Source organism: Lithobates pipiens, unplaced genomic scaffold (assembly GCF_037356315.1).
Source record: "Lithobates pipiens isolate NorthernLeopardFrog02 unplaced genomic scaffold, aLitPip1_a1.2 Scaffold_19, whole genome shotgun sequence".
Classification (NCBI taxonomy): Eukaryota; Metazoa; Chordata; class Amphibia; order Anura; family Ranidae; genus Lithobates; species Lithobates pipiens.
The window spans coordinates 193511520-193532075 of NW_027507764.1; the positions used below are offsets into that span (position 1 = coordinate 193511520).

General features: G+C 44.4%; 1 protein-coding gene across 2 annotated transcripts in view; it reads left to right on the forward strand.

The window, feature by feature from the left end:
• The first annotated feature begins 7758 nt into the window (after positions 1 to 7758).
• The window catches only part of TPK1 (thiamin pyrophosphokinase 1), an 805392-nt gene continuing 792594 nt past the window's right edge, over positions 7759 to 20556 (forward strand). Inside the window, exon 1 of one of the 2 annotated variants that reach the window (XM_077491603.1) lies at positions 7759 to 7857. The gene's annotated coding sequence lies outside the window, so the exon portion shown is untranslated. Of the gene's footprint in view, positions 7893 to 20556 lie in introns of both variants that reach the window. The other variant, XM_077491602.1, reaches the window with a different exon arrangement.

The following is a 20556-nucleotide window of genomic DNA, read 5'->3' on the forward strand; positions in this document are numbered from 1 at the left end:
TAGATAGATAGATAGATAGATAGATAGATACTGGGTGGGGGGATGGAATGATGGATGGATAGACACTGGGTGGGAGGGATGGATGGATAGATAGATACTGGGTGGGAGGGATGGATGGATAGATAGATACTGGAGGGAGGGATGGATGGATCGATACTGGGTGGGAGGGAATGGATGGATGGACACTGAGTGTGATGGATAGATGGACACTGAGCGGGATGGACACTGAGCGGGATGGATGGATGGACACTGAGAGGGATGGATGGACACTGAGCGGGATGGGTGGATGGATAGTGAGTGGGATGGATGGATGGATGGATGGACAGTGAGTGAGTGAGTGGGATGGATGGATGGATGGACAGTGAGTGAGTGGGATGGATGGATGGATGGATGGATGGACAGTGAGTGGGATGGATGGACAGTGAGTGAGTGAGTGAGTGGGATGGATGGATGGACAGTGAGTGAGTGGGATGGATGGATGGATGGACAGTGAGTGAGTGAGTGGGGTGGATGGATGGACAGTGAGTGGGATGGATGGATGGATGGGCAGTGAGTGGGATGGATAGTGAGTGAGTGTGGGATGGATGGATGGACGGATGGATGGACAGTGAGTGAGTGAGTGAGTGGGATGGATGTATGGACAGTGAGTGAGTGGGATGGATGGATGGATGGACAGCGAGTGAGTTGGATGATAGACAGTGAGTGGGATGGATGGATGGATAGATGGACAGTGAGTCAGTGAGTGGGATGGATGGATGGACAGTGAGTGAGTGAGTGGGATGGATGGATGGACAGTGAGTGAGTGGGATGGATGGATGGATGGATGGACAGCGAGTGAGTTGGATGGATGGACAGTGAGTGGGATGGATGGATGGATGGACAGTGAGTGGGATGGATGGAGAGTGAGTGAGTGGGATGGATGGATGGATGGACATTGAGTGAGTGAGATGGATGGATGGACAGTGAGTGAGTGGGATGGATGGACAGTGAGTCAGTGAGTGAGTGGGATCGATGGATGGACAGTGAGTGGGATGGATGGATGGATGGGTGGACAGTGAGTGGGATGGATTTATGGACAGTGAGTGGGATGGATGGATGGACAGTGAGTGAGTGGGATGGATGGATGGACAGTGAGTGAGTGGGATGGATGGACAGTGAGTGAGTGGGATGGATGGACAGTGAGTCAGTGAATGAGTGGGATGGATGGACAGTGAGTGGGATCGATGGATGGACAGTGAGTGGGATGGATGGATGGATGGATGGATGGACAGTGAGTGGGATGGATTTATGGACAGTGAGTGGGATGGATGGATGTACAGTGAGTGAGTGAGTGGGATGGATGGACAGTGAGTGGGATGGATGAATGGACAGTGAGTGAGTGAGTGAGTGAGTGAGTGAGTGAGTGAGTGGGATGGATGGATGGATGGATGGACAGTGAGTGAGTGGGATGGATGGATGGATAGTGAGTGAGTTAGTGGGATGGATGGAGAGTGAGTGGGGTGGATGGATGAACAGTGAGTGAGTGGGATGGATGGATGGATGGACAGTGAGTGGGATGGATGGACAGTGAGTGAGTGGGATGGATGGATGGATGGACAGTGAGTGAGTGGGATGGATGGATGGACAGTGAGTGGGATGGATGGATGGACAGTGAGTGAATGGGATGGATGGATGGATGGATGGATGGACAGTGAGTGAGTGGGATGGATGGATGGATAGACAGTGAGTGAGTGGGATGGATGGATGGATGGATGGATGGATGGATGGATAGACAGTGAGTGAGTGGGATGGATGGATGGATGGACAGTGAGTGAGTGGGATGGATGGATGGACAGTGAGTGAGTGGGATGGATGGATGGACAGTGAGTGAGTGAGTGGGATGGATGGGCAGTGAGTGGGATGGATGGATGGATGGACAGTGAGTGGGATGGATGGATGGACAGTGAGTGAGTGGGATGGATGGACAGTGAGTGAGTGGGATGGATGGACAGTGAGTGAATGGGATGGATGGACAGTGAGTGAGTGGGATGGATGGATGGATGGACAGTGAGTGAGTGAATGGGATGGATGGACAGTGAGTGGGGTGGATGGATGGCGGCTGCTCCACAGAGCGCTCTTTTTTTGCCCAAATGAAGCACCTCGTCTGCAATCTTGTGATTGCATAGACGTGGCGCTTCCTATATTGCACCCGGTAGTTTTACTTTATTTTTTTATTTTTTACTACATGGGGGGGGGGGGCGGCGCCCGGGCGCCCCCTATGGACGGGCCTCCACTGCTCCAGGGTCTGATTTTTCCTCTCTGTCTAGCCGTTACTCTGAGGATGATAAGCAGAAGAGAGACATACCTCAAATGACAAGATCTTGCAAAGGTTCCTCCAAAATCCAGAGGTGAATTGTACCCCTCTATCAGAGGTGATGTTATCAGGTAGTCCGTGTAATCTGACTATTTCATTGCTAACATTTTTTGTTGTTTCCTTGGCGGAAGGTGTGCTTTGTAGGCCAGGTCAATACATGGTGATGAACGAATAATGTTGGGAAGTTATTTCTCTCTGTGTTCTGGATGGAGAGATCAGGGCTGGGAAGGAAGCACCCAGGTATTATTTGGGACATAGGTGAGTTTGTTTCTTTGTCCTAAAGAATACCGGTATAGCATTAGTCATGGAACAAGAGGGTTCCTTGAACCTAACCATAGGTAGAGGTGCATGGTATACCATGGGCATGATCTCTGAAATCCAGGCACAGGGGTGGAATTGTGTGGGTTTGGTCATTGTCGTAAATGTATATGTGTAGTTAAACTCGATATTTATCTAGAGGGGTCTCCCATTTCTCTATGCAAGTTGAGGGACGATTTGACGGTAAGGTCTCTGTGTACAAGTTAGAGACTTTGCGGCCAAGTCAGAGCCCTGCAATACCGCTGTGAGCAAGCCTGCCGAATCCCGACCCATATTTACAGTAGAGGGTTATAGGAGGTTGGGAGCGGGGTGCGTAATACATATATATGTATATATTGTGGTAATAAGTTGATTTATTTTGTGATATAGTGTGACCTATGGGTATTGTAGGCTAGTAATATGGGCAAGAATGGCCCTCCTCAAGACTCAGTATTTGAAAGCTGGTTGATATGTTACTCTGAATGTGTGCTGGTGAATGGTGAATGAATGGACACCCCTTGCCTGTACTGCCGTCCTGAAGATACCGAAGATCCAGAATGGTGACATGGAAGCTGTCGCTGAAGAATGATGGTGGTGTGCCACTCAGTGGCAAAGCGGCACGTGTTGGGAAGCACCATACGGTAAAACAATTATGGATTGTTCCATAGGACCTGTTTCTGTACATGTTAAAAAAAACACAACACGGTAAGGCCATTATAGATTGTTCCATGGGAGCTGTTTCTGAAGCACATTTTGAAAACCACAACACGTTACACAGCTAAGGACTGTTCCATAGGTACTGGTCGGAAACACGTGTTGGGGAGCCACACACGTTAAGACAGTTATGGACTGTTTAATAGGAGCCATGTCTAAAGAAGGGTGGTATGCACCTTTTAGGTGCAAGGCGGATTATGTTGGATTGAATTCATATAATACTTCTGGTATTTGTTCCTGATTGAGATAGCCACTCAGCCTCAGTTGAATGAAGCACATGAAAGCTTTGTAATCAGAAGAAAAATAGCTTGGCTCAGACCCACCTGCTGTGATATGTGTGATTGCTGGCTTCAAAGGGAATAAGAGCTAGCTAGATGGCTCATGGCTAATGGAGACACTGACCATAGTGGACAATGCAGCATGCTTCCTGAAGAATGGGCATACATGTGAAGGATTACCTCTTGGCGAAATCTATTGGATTGAAGGCAAATGGGGGTGGCTACGAGTGGGCGTGTATGTTTGAATGAAAAGGCTCACACACAGACAATGCTCTCTCTCTGTTCGCTGCAAGAGCCTGCCATGTGTTTCTGCTAACCTGATGATTCAGCCATCTTGATGCCTACTCTGGGTGATGGCTCCGGCCTAAACCTCATGATGAAGGCCCTCTCCTGGTATGAGCCTAGCCGATGCAGCAAAGCCTCACAGAGGACCGTGTGATAAGTATCTTTCATATTCTTGTATTATATGTTCTGATTGTAAGCTTTGTGATATTGTAATGTCTTTTTAATACTTTATGTTAGCTTTCCTAATTTCTTGGGAAATAAATAAGATAGTGTTTTACTAGCAGCAGTGTGTATGTTTTTATAAGTAACTTTATATCAGTGTGTCTAGTAGGGTTTTATAAACTAGATAACTATGGGAAGAGACAAGTTAATAGGAGTTGGTAGAGTACTTAATGTCCTTCAAATGGCACCCCAGACAAATACCAGAAGTATTATATGAATTCAATCCAACCGTTTCTCTGCAAAAATTTATTTTTTTGTTGGGTTTGATGCTTAGAGAGAGTAGCAGCAACCTGCACCAGATGAACTCCGGCAGGGTCCCCTGCATTGACACCTATCGCAATGGACACATGTTCTCAGTCTCTCCAGGGTTTTAACAAATTGATGTAATAAATTTGGTACGGTTTCCTTTTCCCAGGTTGGTGCACCCTGTAGTTCACCTCACCCACTTTTTCCACCACCTTAAATGGACCCTGTCATTTGGTTAAAAATTTGCTCTCTAGTGTGGGAATCAGAACAGCCACCCAGTCTCCCACTTGAAGCTGCCTGATGTTAGCGGACCAGTTGTACACCCTCCTCTGGGCATCCTGGGCCTACTGGAGATGCTCCCTCACTAATTGTATCACTCTAGCCACCCTCTCCTGCATTTGAGTGATATGTTCTACAACCATTTTGTGTGGTGAGGACACACTTTCCCATGTTTCCTTCACTAAATCCAGCAGTCCGCGGGGTCTTTTCCCATATACCCGTTCAAACGGCGAGAAGCCCATGGATGCCTGTGGAACCTCACAGATGGCAATTAACAGGACAGGAAGCAACATGACCCAGTCCTTCCCGTCCTTCTGGACCACTCTTTTTAACATTGACTTTAAGGTCTTATTAAACCTCTCAAAGAGGCCATCTTTCTGCGGGTGACAGACGGACGTCCGCAACTGCTTGATCTGAAACAGCCTGCACAAGTCCGCCATCACCTTCGACATGAAAGGGGTGCCCTGGTCCGTCAGTATCTCTTCAGAGAACCCAGTTTATGAGAACATTGGAAACTCCCCGGGAAATGGCCTTAGATTAAGTTTTCCTTAAAGGGACGGCTTCAGGATACCTAGTTGGGGCCCCCCTGCCCCAAAGCACCCATCCCCCCATGTTGAGGGCATGCGGCCTGGTGTGGTTCAAGAGGGGGTTGCGCTCGATCATCCCCTCCCTTTCCTGACCTGCCGGGCTGCATGGTCGGATAAGGGTCTGGTATGGATTTTGGGGGGACCTCCATGCCATTTTTTTTTATTTTGGCGTGGGGCCCCTCCGAATCCATACTACACCCAAGGGCCTGGTATGGATCTGGGGGGACCCCACGGCGTTTTTTCTGTCAATTTTTTTTACATTCAGTGGGAAGCCCGCTGACAACTCATAACTTATCGAGTGTTAAGGATGCGGCGGCCGGCTTCCCGGCCCCCTCCTTAGCAACCAGCTATATACAGTGTAAAAAACGCAGTAAAAACGCGTGTCCAAAAACGCGGAAAGCATCGCAAAAAGCACTGCAGAAACGCTCAAAAGCAACATGCATAGATGTGAAGCGAGCCTTAGAGCCAGTTCACACTGAGGCAGCACGACTTGCAGTGCGACTGCCTCTGGCGACCTGCACACGACAGCAGCGGGGACTTGCAAAACGACTTCTGTATAGAAGTCAATGCAAGTCGCCTCAAGTTGCCCCCAAAGTAGTACAGGAACCTTTTTCTAAGTCGACTTGAGTCGCTCCTATTAGAACTGTTCCATAGCACAGAACGGGATGTGACTTGTCAGGCGGCTAAGTCGCCTGACAAGTCGTCCCAGTGTGAACTGAGTCTTACTATAATGTGTCTCAGATCCAGTGATTAATTGATTCTAGACAGGCTGGTTGATTATTTAATAGAATGTAGATGTATTAATTCTATAATAAGGCAAGGCCATACTAATATAAGGCAAGGCCATACATGGGTTGAATTTTGAAAGAATTTTATTTCGAAAAGCTTATCTAAGAATTTTCGTTCGTATTTCACACCAATAGTGGGCTGCAGCAACAGGCGATTTTCGTGCGGCAATCAAATTTGAGTAATCGGACATGTTGGAAATTTTTGGAAAACAAACGATTTTCTAATGATGGGAGAATCGTGCGAGAAATGTAATCGAAAAAGAAATGCACATGTCCAAGAAAAGAAAATTCCTGGAGAGAAAGAAAAGAAGATTCCCAGCTAGGGTTGCCACCTGTCCAGGATTCACCCCGACAGTTCGGGTTTGGAATCATGCGTTCGGGTTTCAGACTGCCTGAAACCCGGACACATTATTTAGACTGGACTATGGCTGCCCAGCAGGGTTACTGGCTTCAGTTGTTTAAGCTGAGAGTGTCTGTTACATTCTTTCACACTGCCCAAAGCCAGGACTAACAATCCACCCCAAACACACACACAGATGGGAGAAGAGAGAGGGCTCAAACAGCACCTCATCCTCCCACCCCTACCTCTCTGTGTCTGCTCACACGCCAATCCCCAATGCTGTGCCTCAGAAAAGGAAAGTTGGGGCCGGAAATTTCAATTCAGCAGCCTCGGATACATCTGGATGAGAGGTGCTGACTGCCAAGGGGTGAGTGAGCTCACCATCCATCCCTGTCTGTCACTGAAGTCTCCCCCCTTCTCTCTCCTGCCTCTGAGTGAGTACACTAAGGTAAATCAAGGTTCTCAGAGCACCCCTTATACCAGAGTTCCCCTTTACACCAGAAGCCACAGTGTTCTCCCTTACATTAGAGTCCTCTCTGTACATCAGAGTTCTCAGTGTTCCCCCTTAAATCAGGGTTCTCAGAGAATTGCTTATGTTAGAGGCCCCAGAGTTCTCCCTTACATCAGAGTCTGCAGAGTCCCCCCCTTACAGTGAAAGGGAACTCTGCGAGTTCAGATGTAAAAGGGGAACTCTGTGGACTCTGATGTAAAGGGGGACTCTTGTTATTAACTTCATATGATTAGAAATGTTATTTAATGGCAAAATATATATAAAGTTTATACTATAAAAAAAAATTGCCGTGTTCCGCTAAAGTGTTCGGGTTTGACTTGAAGAAAAGGTGGCAACCCTATTCCCAGCCACGGAAAATTATTTTCTGTAGCAACATGAGGTGAAAATGAAGGCTTAGTTGCTCGAATTTAGAAATCAATGGTGGCATCATCGGATCACAAAATGAACGAATTTTCAGATTTTCAAAAGAAAATTCTTTAGAAATCCGACTATGTATAGCCAGCCCAAATCGTACCATGTATGTGATCATTCATAGGCACCACGTTCTGAAGAAGGGCGTGATCTGTATTAGTCCGAACGATTGTTACAATGATGGCCTATATATTTTGATTACATTTTTCATTAAAACTATTTTTGTGCAGCAATCCCTTTTTGTCGTTTCCTATAATATAAGCCTTTGCACTTGTTACTCTGACGTGCACCTCACCCATTTGAACTTGTCTATAGCTCATACATATTTCAAATCTTGTGAGAACATTCCGGAAGTAAAACCACCAATGCAGAGCGTAGCAAAAGAAACATGAAAACAAATCATCGAGGCTGTTCTCAGTCTAGCAGAGCGGACATGAGGATGTATTAGGAGATGTACGGCGTGCCTAGTTTTAGGTGACATACGGTACCAGGAAGTGAGTGCTGAGTGTTAGGAGACTGTCAGGAGAGGCTGCAGATCAGCACGAGGTACATGTGAAGTGCTGGGGACAGATCGGTGCTCGGTGGGTGACATGCGGTGTACACACACAGTCATATACTGTAGAAGGCAACATAGACTGCTGGTCATTATGCTGCAGTGATGTGGGGAAGTCTTGTGCTTATTAAATAGTGATGCTGCATGGAGGACAGTGAATGGGAGCTTCTTGTATTGTGTGTACTCTAATGTGGGAACACATGAATATATTGCATTGCTCCCAACTGTCCCTGATTTCGAGCAATGTCCCTCTTTCCCCCCTCATTTGTCCCCCATTTTAGCCTAATCTATATAGTCGTAGAGCTGCACAATTAATTGTCAAGAATCATTATTGCGATCTTGACTAAAGTGTTTCACAATTTTTTCTATGCAAAGAATTCTCTCTGTTCTTCTGAAGCCACAGCCAAAAGAAAGGAAGAGAAAAAACTGGACAGTCTGCCAACAATCACAACATTCTTTATCAGTTGAACTTGGGTATAAACATTGTAACAATTTTGTTAAAGCGGAGGTCCACCCTAAAATGGACCTTCCGCTCATCGGATTCCTCCCCCCCTCCGGCGCCACGATTGGCACCTTTCAGGGGGGAGGGGGGTGCAGTTACCTGGATAATCCAGGTAACTGCACCCACTTCCGGGCTAGCTCTCTGCGGAAAGGGGCGTACATTACGCCCCTTTCCGCAAGTGCCCGCCCCCTTCTGCAAGTGCCCCGCTGCCTGCTGGGAAACACACAGATCCCAGAGGCAGCGGGGACCGTCCTCATTGTGCAGCGTGGCTCGCGCTTGCGCAGTAGGGAACCGGGAAATGAAGCCGAAAGGCTCCATTTCCTGATTCCCAAACCCAAGATGGCGGCGGCAGCACTCGAGTGTCGATCTAGAGATCGGCTTCGGGTGCCGACATCGCGGGCGCGCTGGACAGGTAAGTGTCACTATTTTAAAAGTCAGCAGCTGCAGTATTTGTAGCTGCTGACTTTAAAAAAAAAAAAAAAAAACGCGGAGTCCCGGCGGACTCCCGCTTTAATGGAATAGACTTTGGCCTCTTTCACACGGATGCACACTTTTTCAGATCGGAGCCAGTCGGATGTCAGCGGACATGTCACCGCTGACATTCGGCGCTCCATAGAGGTTCAGGTCCGCCTAAAAAAACTGACAGGCGGACCTGAACGAGACACTCCATAGACCTCTATGGAGCGCCGGATGTCAGCGGTGACATGTCCGCTGACATCCGACCGCCTCCGATCTGAAAAAGTGTGACGGAGGAAAAACCTACTTTTCCATCCGTCATCGGATCGGGTGACGACGGACTCTACGGTCCTTCTTCATCTGATCTCCCTTAGGAGAGAGCAGCGCTCTGATAAGGTCCGTCCCTGCACAATGTGCAGAGACGGACCTGTCTTCTTCCTGCTCAGTGGGGATTGACGGAGCGTTCCCCCGCTGAGCAGAGCGGGCTCCGGACACGTCCGTGGGATGGAGCCCTTTGTGTGTAAGTGAAAAAAGTTTAACCACTTAAACACCGAGGCATTGCGGGCAGCTGCGGTATAACTGCGCTATTTTTAGCGTCACTTTACCATCGTTTTAGTGGCGTTATGCAGCCACTAGCGGGGTGGTTTTAACCCCCCCTGCTAGCAGACGATAAAGGGTTAAAAGCGCCACTGCAGTGGTGCTTTGCTGGCGGTATAGCCACTCTGCCCCAATGATTTCAATGGGCGGGAATAGAGTATATGTTTAGGAGCTCCAAAGCTGCTGCTTGCAGAAGTTTTTTTAACGTCCTGCAAGCGCACCACTTCAGTGTGGAAGCCCTCAGGCTTTTACACCGGAGATACAGGAGAGGCGCTTTACAGGCGCTATTTTTAGCGCTGTATCGCCTGCAAAGCGCCCTAGTGTGAAAGGGGTCTGGACCTTTTTCTGACATTTGTTGGTTTCAAGGTAAAATCCTTTTCTTTTTTTTTTGCTAGAAAATTACTTAGAACCCCCAAACATATATTTTTTTAGTAGACACCATAGAGAATAAAATGGTGGTTGTTGCAATATTTTATGTCACACTGTATTTGTGCAGTGGTCTTTCAAATGCAATTTTTTTTTTTATTACTTTAATGAATTAAAAAAACAAAAAAACTAACCAGTAAAGTTACCCCATTTTTTTCTGTGCAATGTGAAAGATTTTACGTTGCGAGAATCATGGGAGAGAATCTCAATCTTTTTATTCTAAGCAAAAAAATTGTGATTTCTCATTTTGGCCAGAATCGTGCAGCTCTATATAGTTGTATATAAAATGCAATTTTTATCTTTTAAAAAATGTTTCCCAGTGCTAAACCTTTCATCCAACTTCTAAAGTGCTGCATGTGTACATTTTAAAAGTCAATATAAAGGAATGGTAGTGGTTAAAAAAAAAAAAAAAAACCTTGTGGAATTAACCTTTTTTTTTGGGGGGGGTTAATTCTCATTTAAGGGGGTGTGGCAGGAGGAGTGTCCTATGCCTACATACATGCTAGTAGGTGCCCCTCATTCCCATCTCTAAATGTTGGGAGTAGGGATGAGCTCAGGTGTGTTCACATGGTCCATGTGCTGAGCCCAGGAAGTCAGCGCTGGGCTAATCACAGGCAGTGAGATATTGCCTTGATGTGCGGCTGCAGAGATCGGGCAATGTGTCACTGCCTGGATTAGCGCAGCGCTGCGCCGACTTGCTGGCGGGCTCTGCACATGGACCATGCGAACACGTCTGAGCTCATCCCTAGTTGGGAGGTATGGTATTGTAGCTCAAAGATCCAAAATTCTCAACTTGCAAAATCCCTAGAGCACCTGTGCAGGTAAATCTGGCCCTCCTGTGGTGTACACTTCTGTGCAAACATGTGAATGAGGCATTAGTGGCGGGCAACACACTGGCTAAGTGGTGAGCACTTCTGCCTGGCAGCATTGGGGTTGGCAGTTCAAATCCTAGCCATGGTACCACTTGTATGCAGTTTGCATGTTCTCTCTGTGCCTGCGGAAGTTCCTTCCCACACTATGTCTTTTGAATCGATTCTTTTCAGTGAACCGATCGAATCGATTGATCTGAGTGACCTGATCCCTTTGAAACAGTTCACTATGCACTCAATACTAGCATAGCAGAGCAGGCCTGGTAATATGATCCTAGAGTGATAGAGCTTGGCCCCTACCTGCAACCAATCAGGGCACATGACACTCAGGAACTGGATACAAACCTAAAACACGAGTCAAGAGTACACAGTACAGCGAGTTAAAGAATCATACGAGTTGTTAGAACACAGTACACTGAAAGAACCATAGTTGAACAACACTAAATCAATGATCAGGTAGCGCAGTACGCTATTGTGAACTGCATTCTGATGGGTCAGCTTCAGTTAAGACGCTAGCCATCAGATTTGTCCGTAGTCTTTACAGTGTATAATGAGGCCCCTTTCACACTTGTGTGACTTGTCCTGCAACTTGGGACTGCAAAGTCGCATGACAAGTGGTATCCCATGATTTCTAATGAGTACCGTTCATATTGGTGCATCTTCAAGTCACAGCGACTCCAAAGTAGTCACTGCACTACTTTGGTCCGATTTTGATGCAGCTTGAGGTAGAGACCTGAAGATTACATAGGTATTGCTTTAAAGAGGGAGTCCACCTAAAACAAACGGATTAAAAGCCAGCAGCTACAAATACTGCCGACTTTTAATAAATGGATACTTGCCTTTCCTGGAGTCCAGCGATGTCGACAGCCGAAGACTCCTATGGGAGTCTATGCCCGGAAGTGGGTGCAGATACCTATCTGCACCCCCCCCCCCCCGAAAGGTGTCAAATGTGTGACACCGGAGGGGGGGAGGGTTCTGAAATGCTGAGGTTCAATTTTTGTGTGAACCTCCGCTTTAAGTCACATGAAAGTACAAATTGTGGCAAAAATTCACACGACTTTCAAGTGTGAAAGGGCCCTTACGATTGGATTTTACTACCGTGGGTACTTCGCCCGCCCACTGTAGTAAAATCCGATAATTTTAACTGTGTGTGTGCGCTGTGGAGACTATGGAAAAAATCTGATGGCTAGCAATGTTAACTGTGAAGTTGGCCCATCAGAATGAGGTTCACGTGCACAAAAAAATACTTTTAATTTATACAGTGTTTTGTGCGTCATCAAAATTGATGACATTGTCTAATCCGACAAATTGTGGTCTGACACAACAATAGGATTGTGCTTGTGCTGTGAGTAAGGAACTAAATACAAGTAAACGTCCCCAGGACCTGCCAACCTTCTGTGAAGAATCATTCTTTTGATTCTAATAATTTAAGAAGGTTGAGTGAGAGCTTTGGGTCACTTGCTTGTCAGTAGACTCGGCAAGTGAACCGAAGAATCGACTCATTGAATCGGTTCATTTCAGTAAGTAGTTTGAAATGAACCGATTCACTTAAAAGATCCAGACTTCCCATCACTATCCCACACTTCAAAGACATACTCGTAGGTTAATTAGCTCCTGTCTAAATTAGCCTGTGTACGAATAAATGTGAGTAATGGCCCATACACACGATCTGAAAATTGGACGAAAAATACCGCTTTCGACGCAATCGTACAATAATCGGATTGTTGGTATGGAGCTTTCAAGAGCCGATCACGACAACTCTTCCAGTATTATTAGATCGGACGATTTTCCTCGTACGATACCAGATTGTATGATTTCCGTTCAGTCAGTACAGTGGTCGTCCGAAAATACAACACATGACATCACTTCTGATTTTTTTTATTTTGAATTTTTTTTCTGTCATTCAAGAATTTTCGTAACTTTAGCAGCCTATTCAATTTCTGCTTGCAACTATTAAGCAAAAAATTCATACCATCTGTTGTACGATATTCAGATTCGGAGCCATTAGGAACCTTAAAGAAAAAAAAATCATTAAAATTCCTAAAAAACAAAACAAACATTTGGACATTTTCTTTTTCTTTAACTCCCCTCTAAATGCCTGTTGCTAGGGGGTCCCTCATAGTCTGCCTCCTCTGGTGCCTGGGCTAGTGACATCATTTCACCTCAGCGCAGGAAGGGCTCAGCTCTGCCTCCTCCCTCCTGTCAGTCATCTGGGACACGTGACAGGTCCCAGATGACTGTGCGGCCAATCGTGGCGCTGCTCACGCATGCACAGTGGATGCCCGGCTGTGAAGCCACAACCGGGTGCCCACAGTTGCACTCCTGGCGCTGCCGAGCAGAGGAGGGGACGAGCGGGGCTTCGATCCCCCCACATTGCTGGACAAACAAAATTATTTAATTTTGTGCCCACAAATAGAGCTTTCTTTTGGTGGTATTTGATCACCTCTGCGGTCTTTATTTTTTGCTAAACGAATAAAAAAAAAGACCAAAAATGTTGAAAAAAAAAATTTTTTTTTGTTTGTTACAAAACTTTGTAAATAAGTAAGTTTTCTCCTTCATTGATGGGTACTGATGAGGTTGCCCTAAAGTGAGGTGTTTCAGGGGACACGGCTATTAGTATTGTCACTGCTGATTCACAAACCTACGAGGTGTGTCTAAAAAGTTTGGTGAATAGTAACAGAAAACAAACCACTGTCACACATTCATGGATTGCCACCACAACTGCAAAACGTGCGTCTTTCTTGATGGCAGGCAAACAGAAAGAGGTCCACAGGAGCCATATCAGGGGAGTACGATGTATGATCGAGAAGAGGTTTGAGGCAAGAATTGGCACAAAGGTCTCATCCCCTGTGACGATGGTTTACAATAAGGATGGATACTGGTCACATATGGTAATGAAATCTCCAGAGGTTTCCATCTGTTTTGCTTTCTGTTCGTCTGTCAGCTTGTGTCTCTGCCAGTGACATTTACACAGCAATCAGTGTATATTTATGGCACTGATCACTGTATAAATGTCAATGGTCCCAAAAATTTGTCAAAACTGTCCCATCTGACCGTTGCAATACCGCTGAAAATCGCAGATCACTGCCATTACCAGTAAAAAAAAAAATGCCATTAAAAATGCCTTACATTTTTCCCATTGTTTGTAGACGTTATAACTTTTGCGCAAACCATTCAATATACGCTTATTGCATTTTTTTCCCCAATTAAATATGTAGAAGACTATATATTGGCCTAAACTGATGAAGAAATTTGTTTTTTAAAAACATTTTTGGGAATATATATTATAGCAAAAAGTAAAAAATATTGTTTTTTTTTTTTTTTCCAAATTGTCCCTCTTTTTTTTGTTTATAGTGCAAAAAATAAAAAAAGCAGAGGTGATCAAATACCACCAAAAGAAATCTCTATTTGTGGGGAAAAAAGGATGTAAATTTTGTTTGGGGACAGTGGTGCAATTGTCAGTTAAAGCAACGCAGTACCAAATTTTAAATAGTGCTCTGGTCAAGAAGGGGGTAAAATGTTCCGGGCCTGAAGTGGTTAACATGAACCTGGCATCATTTGATATGTGAAATGCCATCACAACTCTGTTTTTACCTTTAGCGAATGTGTCCAAAGCAAGGATAAGCATAGGCTAAAATGGGCCTAAAGTTGAAAAGTGACTTTGTGTCCACATCACAATGTTCACAAGCGGAAGGAGAGAACTTGCAGAGATTTGTGAACGGGGAAGAATTGCATCAAATACCAGCAGCTGCAGATCCATTCATTCAGTTTCACTGACGGTTCTTTTTAGCCCTTTCACCACCCCTCAGGGTGACCTGTATATTAACCACTTGACCACTGGGCACTTAAACACCCTGAATAACCAGACCAATTTTCAGCTTTCGGTGCTCTCACATTTTGAATGACAATTACTCAGTCATGCAACACTGTACCCATAAGAAATTTTTGTCATTTTTTTCACACAAATGGAGCTTTCTTTTGGTGGTATTTAATCACTGCTGGGTTTTTAATTTTTTGTGCTATAAAAGAAAAAAGCCTGAAAATTCTGTAAAAAAAAAAAAGAATTTTTCTTCGTTTCTGTTATAAATTTAAGCAGATTAGTAATTTTTCTTCATAAATTTTAGCCAAAATTTATACTACTACATATCTGTGGTAAAAATAAGTACAAATTGGTGGCTATTATTTGGTCTTTGTGAACGTTATAGAGTCCACAAGCTATGGTGCCAATATCTGAAAATTGATCACACCTGAAGTACTGACGGCCTATCTCATTTCTTGAGACCCTAACATGCCAGAAAAGTACAAATACCCCCCAAATGACCCCTTTTTGGAAAGAAGACATTCCAAGGTATTTAGTAAGAGGCAATGGTGAGGTTTTTGAAGTTGTCATTTTTTCCTACAATTCTTTGCAAAATCAAGATTTTTGTTCCCTTTTCTTTTTTCTTTTTCACAAAATTGTCATATTATCAGGTTATTTCTCACACACAGCATATGCATACCACAAATTATACCCCAAAACACATTCTGCTATTACTCCTGAGTATGGCAATACCACATATGTGAGACTTTTACACAGCGTGGCCACATACAGAGGCCCAACATGCAGGGAGCACCATCAGGCGTTCTGGAGCACCCAGGCCAATTCTGACATTTCTCTCCTACATGTAAAAATTGTAATTTATTTGCTAGAAAATTACATAGAACCCCAAAACATTATATATGTTTTTTAGCAAAGACCCTAGAGAATAGGGCAACTTTTTATCTCGAACGGTATTTGCGCAGCAATTTTTCGAACATGCTTTTTAAAAAAAACAAAAAAACAGTAAAGTTAGCCCAATGTTTTTGCATAATGTGAAAGATGAAGTTACGAGTAAATAGATACCTAAGGCTCCGTTCACACAGGGGGCGACGCGAGGCGACACGACTTGCCGTGCCGCGACCTGACAAGTCGCCCCCGTTCTGTACTACGGAACCGTTCTAAGAGGAGCGACTCGAGTCGCTCCGACTTAGAAAAAAGGTTCCTGTACTACTTTTGGGCGACCTCGGGGCGACTTGCATTGACTTCTATACAGAAGTCATTTGCAAGTCGTCGCTGAGGTCGCGGCAGGTCGCGGCGAGGCAAGTCGTGTCGCCTCGCATCGCCCCCTGTGTGAACCGAGCCTAACATGTCACCCTTCAAAATTGCACACGCTTGTGGATTGGCGCCAAACGTCGCTACTTAAAAATCCCCATAGGCCACGCTTTAATTTTTTTTCTACTGGTTACATGTTTTGAGTTACAGAGGAGGTCTAGGGTCAACATTATTCCTCTCGCTCTAACGTTCGCATCAATACCTCACATGTGTGGTTTGAACACCATTTTTATATGTGGGCGGGACTTACGTATGCGTTCGCTTCTGCATGCGAGCACATGGGGACAGGGGCACTTTAAAAAAAATATTTCTTTTTTTATTGTTCATTTTACTTTATTTTAGTTTGAATTTTTTTTCCTCAAAAATACATTTTTTGATCACTTTTATTCCTCTTACAAGGAATGTAAACATCCCTTGTAATAGGAATATGGCATGACAGGTCCTCTTTACAGTGAGATATGGGGTCAATAAGACCCCACATCTCATCTCTAGGCTGGGAAGCCTGAAATAAAAAAAATAAAAAATGTCAGGGTATTGGCAGGGTATTGCAGAGTATTGGCAGGGGTATTGCAGAGTATTGGCAGGGGTATTGCAGAGTATTGGCAGGGGTATTGCAGAGTATTGGCAGGGGTATTGCAGAGTATTGGCAGGGGTATTGCAGAGTATTGGGTATTGGCAGGGTATTGGGTATTGCAGAGTATTGGCAGGGTATTGCAGAGTATTGGCAGGGAATTGAGGGGTTACATTTTGGTCAGCAGTGATGTGGGCACTGCAGATGCAGCCAACAGCGCTGCTGACACCGATCTCTTCCCCCTCCGCTGTACCAATCGGTACAGAGAGGGGAGGGAGGAACAAGTGATCACTCCGTAATTTGACGGAGCAATCATGTGGTAAATGGCCGCGATGGGCGCCGTTTACCGTGATCCGCGATGCGCTCGAGTGCGTGCCCCAGGGGGTGTACGAGAGCGGAATTCTGGGAGGCCATTAATTAACGGCCTCTCAGAGTTAAACAACCACCCTGTAGCCGTTATTCGGCTATGGGCCGGTTGTTAAGTGGTTAAAATAGACCTTCACCTAAAAGGAGATGTTGTGCTTTTTTTGCCTCCTCCCCCCTTCCCATACCACCTTTGGACATCTTTCCTTTTTTGGGGGGTACCCCCTCCCACTTAATGTCAGATCGCTGCTGTGGATCCACCAGATGTTCTTCCCTCTAGCGCAACCTCCTAGGACCTGTCACTTTAACCTCTTCAGCTCCCTCCTGTCTCTGTGTGTGATTTGTACTTTAAAGGATAAGTTCACCTTTTAACAAAAAATAATAAATGCATATTTTTTTCAAAAGAGAGTTAAAAACATCATGCGTTGGAATGTTTTTAAATGACCGTCATCCTCCTTCCTGGATAGTGTCAGCGCTGCAAATCGTCTCCACCGTGTAATTGTAAGTGGAACTGTGGTCTGCGTTCCTCTTACAATTACACGGTGGAGACGATTTGCAGCGCTGACACTATCCAGGAAGGAGGATGACGGTCATTTAAAAACATTCCAACGGATGATGTTTTTAACTCTCTGGTGAGTGCGAACCCCTAGTGGGAGCGTGCCGTTTGAGGATCTCCACATTTATACCATCATCTGTGTCTTTTGGACTGGCTATCACCCTGTGTTATACATCTTTTCTCATATGTGAATACCGTATGAAAGCTGGTCATAACAATTAATGACAGTAGCGCTGCTATGGTATACATAGGTACCTATTGAGGTGCCTGTGGAAATTTACTATTTTTTACTTATACTGTTTACGAATTTAAGCAGCTGGTATCTATTGGAAATATTTATATGTTTTAAAGTTGAAGGTTTCATAAGCGCCGAGGTAGTGGATGTATGCCCGTTTTCACTTTTTATATATAGTATTTTTTTTCAGTAGATCACTGATGCCATGCAGGATGCCTGCAGACTGTTAGTGTAAGCTGTCTGCCCTGTAAATCGTACATCAAATGGGCAGGCAGTTGACAGGCAGTACAGTGACTGGAAGAATCAATGAACTACCACAGCTCTCAACGGCGACGACATAGTAGGTCATTCAGAACTACAAGCCGCAAGGGCTGTTGATACTTGTAGTTCATTGATTCACAGGGATCTGTGAATCGATCACGTGGCCACTCTCTCTTTGAATTGTGGCAGAGAGTACGGGGAAAAGATCCCCGGCTCGCTGACGCAAAGAAGGAGGGGATTGAAGGGAGAGGGGTCTGATGCTGAAGATGTTACACCCTAAATATGGGTATAAAATGTTCAGAAAGGTGAACTTATCCTTTAAAATCGACATCTCGTCATTCCCCTGTGTGTGACTGGTATAAAGTATATCTCAAGGCAAACCTTTTTTTATTGTTTTGGATAGAGTGGAGATGGATTAGATTGCTTGTCCATTTTTAATGCTGTCTGTGCCCCCATTAAGGAGATTCACCCGCTCTATTTTTCCTGTGGTTCTTTGTACCATTATCATTGAAAGTAAAAGAAAATCCCAAATTTGGGGTTGTCCCCAGAAAAGTAATAGACGGGAAATCTTCCAATGAGGACACTAGTTCTGGCGACTTAGGGGTCCCCCAAGGAATTCCCTTAATTTGTAGGGATTTCCTCTCACTTCCTGTTTGGCTATGGGAGAGGAATTGAAGGGAAATCTCCACAATGGGACACAGATGGCGAAAAAAAAAATCGGATGGGTTATAACCCGTGCTTACTCTATCAAAAAAGAAAAAAAAAGTTTTCCCTATAGTTCTACTTTAATGTATCTAGTGCACCAATACCAAGCTTTGTGTTTACCCCTAAATACTAACATGTTTCTTCATTTGGAAAAAAATTAGATCACATTAGGGTGTCTACTTTCTTAACCACATCCCGCGTAGCCTATAGCAGAATGACGGCCGAGCGGGGGATCAGTTATCCTGACTGGGCATCATATGATGTCCAGCAGGATAAGCCACTCGTGCGCACCCACATGGGAGCGCAGAGCGCTGATGAGTGGTGTATTGTGTCACTCTGACACACATCTCCGATCTCAGTAAAGAGCCTATGACATAGGCTCTTTAACACGTGATCAGCTGTGACCAATTAAAGCTGGTCAAATGGTAACCAGGAGATGTCGGTAATCGGCATTCCTCTGTTTGTGCTGACAAGACACGAACAGAGGAGAGCCGATCAACGGCTCTCCTGATGGGGCGGGGGGAGGGGTGTGCACAAATGTCAATCGGTACAAATAAAGAATGCCAATCAGTGTCCATCAGTAATTCTTGTCAATGCCCCTTCAGTAATGCCTGTGCTACATTTTAGTGCCACCTCATCAGTGCCCATCAGTGAAGGAGAAAACATATATTTTTTTTACAATATTTTATAACAGAAACAAAGAAAAACTTTTTCTTGTTTTTAAAAAAAAAGGTATTTTTAATTTGTTTAGCAAAAAAAACAAAACACAGAGGCGATCAAATGCCACCAAAAGAAAACTCTATTTGTGGGACAAAAATGATAAAAATTTAATATGAATATAGCGTAGCATGACTGCGCAATTGTCATTCAAAGTGTGACAGTGCTGAAAATTGGATTGGGCAGGAAGGGGGTAAAAGTGCCCTGTATTAAAAGTAGTTAAGAGGTTTTCATACTGTCCTGACATTTTTCATTTAACAGAAAAGGAGGAATATATATACTTTTTTTGTTTTTGTTTTACAGTATGTTTGGTCTTAGTTCCTTTTAGTAGTAAACAATCAAAACCCATTGGCTATTAAAGTGATTTAACGGAAAGATTTTTATTTAACCACTTCAGCCCCAGAAAATTTGCCTGTTTAATGATCGGGCCATTTTTTGAGATTCACCACTGCTTCGCTTTAACTGACAATTGCGCAATCGCATAATGTTGCCCCCAAATAAAATTGACATACTGTTTTCCCCACAAATATAGCTTTCTTTTGGTGGTATTTGATCGCCTCTGCGGTTTTTATTTTTTGCGCGATAAACAAAAAAATTCGACAATTTTGAAAAAAAACACAATAATAACACAAAAACAATAATAACTTTTTGCTATAATAAATATCCCCTTTTCTTTAAAAAAATAAATAAATAAATAATAATTTTTCTCAGTTTAGGCCAATATGTATTCTTCTACATATTTTTGGTAAAAAGAATTGCAATAAGTGTATATTGACTGGTTTATGAAAAAGTTATAGCTTCTACAAAATAGGGGATAGATTTACGGCATTTTTATCATTATTATTTTTATTTTTTTTACTGGTAATGGTGGTGATCTGTGATTTTTATCATGACTACAACATTATGGTGGACACATCGGACAATTTTGACATATTTTTGGGACCATTAGCATTTATACAGTGATCAGTGTGATAAAAATACATTGATAACTGTATAAATGTCACTGGCAGTGAATGGGGTTAACACTAGTGTGCGATCAAGGGGTTAATTGTGTTCCCTGGGAGCTGAGTGTAACTGAAAGGGGAGGGGACTGACTAGAGGAAGTGAAAGATCGTGGTCCCTAGCTAATAGGGACAGACGACCGTCGGCCAGGAGCATCGGCACCCCCACTGTGCAGCGATCGCACGCGCCTGCTATCATGATCCCACGAGCCGACGTATAGCTACGACGGTTTGCGGGATCGTGCCGACCTGCTGCGGTATGACGGCGGCTGGTTGGGAAGTGGTTGAAGAAAAAAAAATGT